Source organism: Cervus elaphus, chromosome 26 (assembly GCF_910594005.1).
Source record: "Cervus elaphus chromosome 26, mCerEla1.1, whole genome shotgun sequence".
In the NCBI taxonomy this organism is placed as follows: Eukaryota; Metazoa; Chordata; class Mammalia; order Artiodactyla; family Cervidae; genus Cervus; species Cervus elaphus.
In genome coordinates this window covers 47,238,704-47,245,114 of record NC_057840.1, presented here as the reverse complement: position 1 = coordinate 47,245,114, position 6,411 = coordinate 47,238,704, and positions in this window count along the sequence as shown.

Here is a 6,411-nt window from a genome sequence, read left to right as displayed (position 1 = left end):
GAAAATCAATAAAAATATACATATCAGTAGTGGAAAAAAAAGTATTATATTATTTCTGGTAGCAGAAATAACTGAATGGTTTTCAAAAGAGCAGAAAATTCTGTTTCTTTTGCTACTTTGCATACAGTAGGTGCATACAATTGTTGGTTTTACACAACACTGAAATAATTGATTTTTAAATTCATAATGATGCTTTTGGGTCAGGGAATCTAGCACACAGTTTCTTGTGACCTTGAACTCAGTGAAAACCATACCGTGACAAACTACGTTATGCCCCAGAAAGAGAGTGATCAGAGTTAAACTGAGACAATTCATTTCAAAACGTTAACGTTACTATTTTCTCTGCTCTCAGCAGAATGCTTTCTGTTAGTCTTAATGACATTCAATCTGCCTTTATTATTTAGCACAGATGAATGCCTGGGATGTGTGCGGTGTACGTATGTGTGTGAATACATGTGTGTGTCTTTTAAATCATTCTGTTGATACAAAGACAGGTCAGGATCAACCCTCTCTACATCATTACTAATGCATTCCTGCGACTCTGTGATCTCTTCCCCACACAGGATTCACTATCCAGCACCCTGAGCCTTTCTGAACCTTACTGATTACAGGACATAAGCTACATGACCTTAAAAAATCAAAATCCATGTCGCAGGCTCCGTGCACTATGTCAGCTGATCTTGACAGAACTGGTAAACATACAGCAGCAGCAAGCAGTTCCAGAGGCCAGCCTCCCCCAAGTGCTCTGAATGCATCAACTAACTTGATCCTTACAGGAACCATGTCAGCTGGACACTCTTTATTTTCAAACCCATTTTGCAGATGAGGAAAATTGAGGTCCAATGAAATGAAGGCATTTGTTAAAGTGCCATAGTTTTCCAGTGGCAGAACTGGGATTTGAACCCAGGTAGGGTGCTCTAGATTTTAAACACTGTTTTAGTTGACCATGAAGCCTTTCAAACAGCCTTTTGTACAAAGGCATTCATGGAAGCTCATGCGTTTTCTTGGTTGTTGTTCAGTTTCTCAGTTGTGTCTGACTCTTTGTGACCCCATGGACGGCAGCACGCCAGGCTTCCCTGTCCTTCACAATCTCCCAGAGTCTACCCAAACTCATGTCCATTGAGTCGGTGATGCCATCCAACCACCTCATCCTCTGCCGTCCCCTTCTCCCCCTGCCCTCAGTCTCTGCCAGCATCAGGGTCTTTTCCAAGGAGTCAGCTGTTTGCATCAGGTGGCCAAAGTATTGGAGCTTCAGCTTCAGTAAAAAATCAAAACACCAAATTGCACATACCAGTTCCTCTCTGTAAACTCCAGGTTTCCTTGGTTATCACAAGAGACACGGGGCACAGCCCAGTAGGATCAGCTGGGGTTGGGGTCACCAAGAGACCTGCTTCTAGGTCAGTTTTCCCACTTGTGAAATGAAATGACCACTTTGCAAGGTTGCCGTGGGTTCATGTGTGTTAAGTGGACCCAGAGCACAGATCAGAGCCTGACTTCTTAGAGTAGATGGGTTCAAAACACAGCTGTGAAATTAGGTAGCAAAAGCGGAAGCCACTAGACTGCCTGGGGCCTGGAAGGTGCTCAGGACGAGAAGTCACTGTGATTATTCTTAGAAACCCAAGAGACGCAGAACATGTGAAGAGCTTATGATTTCATCGTATATGTTAATTTTTGTAAAATTAACTATAATAATGCACAGTGGGGGAAAAAAAGCCAGGAAAGTAGCTGATGCTTTTTTTTTCAAATGAACATTACGTTTTAAACTTTATTTTAAAATCCTACGCAATCTGACAGTCCAGCTTGTCACAATTCCCTAAGTTTCTGGATGGCTGAAGTTTTACTACTTCGATTTCTGGAGTAGCAAAGGGGCTGATCAACGGTTGTTTTTAATTTATACCTATGGCCTGAAGGCAATGTGGGTTATCCCCACACAGCCATCCCCGGGAGAGGCCCTCTTGTAAGCACAGATCAGCTCAACTGTCTTCACAACAGTGTGGGTGTGGGTTTCCCCTGTCTCTCTCCATATTTAGATGAGAAAAGGGGGCGCACATGTGTGTCCCAGAAACCCAGCTAGAAAGCGCAGAGCTGGGAGTTGGGCTCCGGCATTCCGGGGAGAGAGACCACGGTCCAGATCTCAGCAACTTCCCAGGAATTCAGCCCAGGAGGCCCAGAGGTACATGAGCAGGCGGGGCCCTCAATTAGAGACGTGCAAACGAGCTTTGGGCGGACTGAAGACCCCACAAGACCAGCCGTCGATGGAGCTCCAGGCACATTGCTCTCCGACTGATACAGAACAGCGTTTAAGAACCGTTCAGGAGGAAGCAGCTGCACGGGTTCTTTGGTTCAGCAAATTAGCTCCCTCCCTGGGGCCATGGAAGGAGAGATCACAAAGCGGGTAGTGGACACAGGAGTTCGGTCCCTTGCAGTTCTGGGGTGTGGAAGTCTGAACGAACGGCATCAGCCTCTCCTGAGGACTAATGTGCTAAAGTTAAGACGTGAGGACTGGGAGAAAAAGCCAAGGATGTGGCTACAGTGTTTGGAGGGGGCCTCAGAAAGACACTGAAGTCAGGGACTCCAGTCACACTAGGACCTTTTCAAGGGGCTCAGGGCGAGCCTCAGAGCCAATCAGCCAATCTGGGGCCTCTGAGGAGCTTCAGGGCCTCGACCCAGGGTCATCTCAGCAGAATCCAGACAGAAGTCATCTCAGAAACATCTACGAGCGAGGTCTTTTCATGCAGTGAGTCTCACTGAAGTCCACGGGAAACACACAGCGTTTCTGGACAAACTACTCTGCAAAAACACTGCCCGCTTGGGCAGAAAGGAATGGAGAGAGTGCAACCCCCAAATTCCACTCTCAGGAGGCAGGCGGAGAAGACCACGCAGCTGCGAACACGCGCTATACCTCTCAGTTCAGAGCAAAGACTCAGAAGGTGGCGCCAGCAGCCGTGAGGATTATGCCCAGCGAGCTGCGCGTCAGCTCACTCAGTCGCTCAGCCGTGTCCGACTCTGTGCGACCCTGTAGACTGTAGCCCACCAGGCTCCTCCGTCCAAGGGATTCCCCAGGCAAGAACACTGGAGTGGGCTGCCATGCCCTCCTCCAGGGGATCTTCCCGACCCAGGGATCGAACCCGAGTCTCTCACATTTCCTGCACTAGCAGGCAGGTTCTTTACCACTAGCGCCGCCTGGGAAGGCCCAATTTTCCCCAGACTTGAAGCCCAGTTGAGGAACTTCCAAGCTCACCAAGTGGCTTCAGGATTCCTACAGCACAGAGCCTCTTCTCCACCTGCCTTTCTCTCCTCTTGTGAAACGAGCAGTCCATAGCCCTTACCTGCTGCCTGTCCCGCCATGGTTTGTTGGCTGGGCTGGGGACAGATGACCTTTCTCTCAGGTCCCTCATAGCTCAGCTGGTAAAGAATCTGCCTGCAATGCAGGAGACCCGGGTTCGATTCCTGGGTTGGGAAGATCCCCTGGAGAAGGGAAAGGCTACCCACTCCTGTATTCTTGGGCTTCCATGGTGGCTCAGCTGGTAAAGAATCCACCTGCAATGCGGGAGACCTGGGTTCAATCCCTGGGTTGGGAAGATCCCCTGGAGAAGGGAAAGGCTACCCACTCCAGTATTCTTGGGCTTCCATGGTGGCTCAGCTGGTAAAGAATCCACCTGCAATGCGGGAGACCTGGGTTCAATCCCTGGGTTGGGAAGATCCCCTGGAGAAGGGAAAGGCTACCCACTCCAGTATTCTGGCCTGGAGAATTCCACGGACTGTATAGTCTGTGGGATCGCAAAGAGTCAAACACGACTGAGCGACCTTCACTTCTCGGGTCCATGGATGGGCAGAAACTGAACTTGACTATACCCAGGAGACTCCTCTGACCTTTTACTAATTCCAGTGAGGAGCTGATGAACTTTGAGTTTGCGCTATGAGAGATAAGAATCTTGGGAGCCCCCGGGAGCGGCTGAATGTATTTGAATAATAAAAGCCAGAGGGTGGATGGTGGCAGACAGACCCATGGAGGCCCAGGGCTGCTGCTGACGCCTTAGCGGAATCCCCTCCCCGCCTCCCAGAGCAGGACCCGTGACAAGCTTCTAACCCACAGCTGACGGCAATGGTGACAAACACCACTCTCCTGACCATGGTACAGTCTGTAAGACTCCATCTTGCTAGTAAACTCACTTTCTCTCCTTTTGCTGATTCTGAAGATGCTAGTGACCATGAGTCCTGTGACCGAAGGAAACAATACTGTGTCCTTGTGAGCAGGGACACACATGCTTCAGAAATCAGACCTCCAGATGAGAAGAAGCCTGGCCAACACCTTGTGAGGCCCTGGGCAGAAGACCATGCCATCCCATCCCTAGTCTCTGACTCAGGGAAACTGGGAGATCACAACTGTATTGCTTTAAGTTGTTACAGCCGTGGTAATTTGTTACACAGCCACAGAGAGTTAACACATGCAATTTATTCCTTTAACATGAGTAAAGGGTGTGATGCCAATATATAGTAAAAATTTTAATGGATATACGATTGTGGGTTTGCTTCACTATTTTCATTAACCTGAGTCCTTAGAATATTTATAGCCCAGTTAATTTATGAAATAAGCATTAACATTTTAAGACAATTTTGCACAGAGTAGTAATTTCTCTATGTTTTTTAGCCCTCAAATTTTAATTGATACAGTTTACTAGATCAAACTTGGATTTATGGGGTGCAAAAGGATTGTTAATTGTGCTTTGATCTCCCCCTGTTTATCAGATAGTTCTAGGCGCTTACCAGACATGATCATATTCTCAAAAAAAAAAAACAAAACAAAAAACAAAAGGGATGGTGGAGAGGTGGAAGGAGGTCCAGGCTTTGTACATGCATACACAGAGCTGATTCAGTTCATTGTACTCAGAAACAACACAACATTGTAAGGCAACTATATCCCAATTAAAAAAAATTTTTTTAGATGGTTATAGTCGTAAAACAAACAAGCAAAAATCCTGAGAGAAAGATATTATCACTGAGTCTAGTTTGCAACTGGAAAAACTGAGGGTTGAAGATGTTAAATGACTTGCCCATAAGGGCAGAGCTTGGATTTGAGCCCAAGTTAGATGTACCCCCAAACTCACATTCTCTATGTACATTATGCTGGTTATTTTTAAACTTTTAAAAGTTACAGAGGTAGAAGAGTCTTTTCCCTCAGTGCTATTCATCTGTTTACTTTAACCAACACATTTTTTTTTTAGAGTGATAATCTTTAAGTATTTTAAAATTTTCATCATTATGTTGAACACACGAGTAGTGGAAATGCAAGCACTTCTTTATTATTTCAGCAACTCTTCCAAATTCACTTTATGAAGCCAGCATTATTTTGATAATAATAAACCAGGATTATTGCGATAATAATAAACCAAAGCCAGACAAGGATGCCACAGGAAAGAAAATTACAGGTCAACATACATGCAAAAGTCCTCAAAAAATACTAGCATGGAGGGAGTTCCTTGGTGGCCTAGTGGTTAGGATTCTGGGCTTTCACCAACGTGGCCTGTGTTCATTCTCTGGTTGGGAAACTGAGATCCAGCAAGCCACACGACACGGCCAAAACATAAAAAACAGTGGACTTCACTGGTGGTTCAGTGCTTAAGACTCTGCCTTTTGATGCAAGGGGTGTGGGTTCGATTCCAGGTCAGGGAACCAAGGCCCCACATGCCACCAACTGTGGCCAAATTAAAAAAAAAAATCCTAGTAAGGGAGAGAATGTTTGCAAATCATGTATTTGATAAAGGACAAATATCCAAAATCTATAAAGGACTCATACAATTCCACAACAGGAACCCCAAACAATCCAATTTCAAAATAGGCAGAAGATCTGAATAAACATTTTCCCAAAGAAGACCTGCAGATGGCCAGTGGGTACAGGAATGGATGCTCAGCATTATTAACCACCATGGAAACGTACATCGCAGCCACAACAAGATACCACCTCACACCTATTAGAATGATTAATATAAAGAAGACAAGAAATAACAAGTGTTGGTAAAGATGTGGAGGAAAGGGGTCCCTTGCGCACTATTGGTGGGAATGTGTTTCTGTATATAATCACGACTCACGCGTGTGTGAGCGCAAGCTCGGTCGTGTCTGACTCTTGGCGACCCCCCGGACTGTAGCCCACCAGGCTCCTCTGTCCATGGGATTCTCCAGGCGAGAAGACTGGAGTGGGCTGCTGTTCTCTCCTCCAGGGGATCTTCCCAACTCAGAGATCAACCTGTGTCTCCTGGGTCCCCAGCACTGGCAGGTGGGTTCCTTACCCCTGAGCCGCCTGGGACGCCCCCGTCTGTCGGTGCAGTCACTGAAAAACAGTATAAAGATTCCTCAAAAAAAGTGAAAATATAACTATCATATGATCCAGCACTTCCACTTCTGGGTATTTAT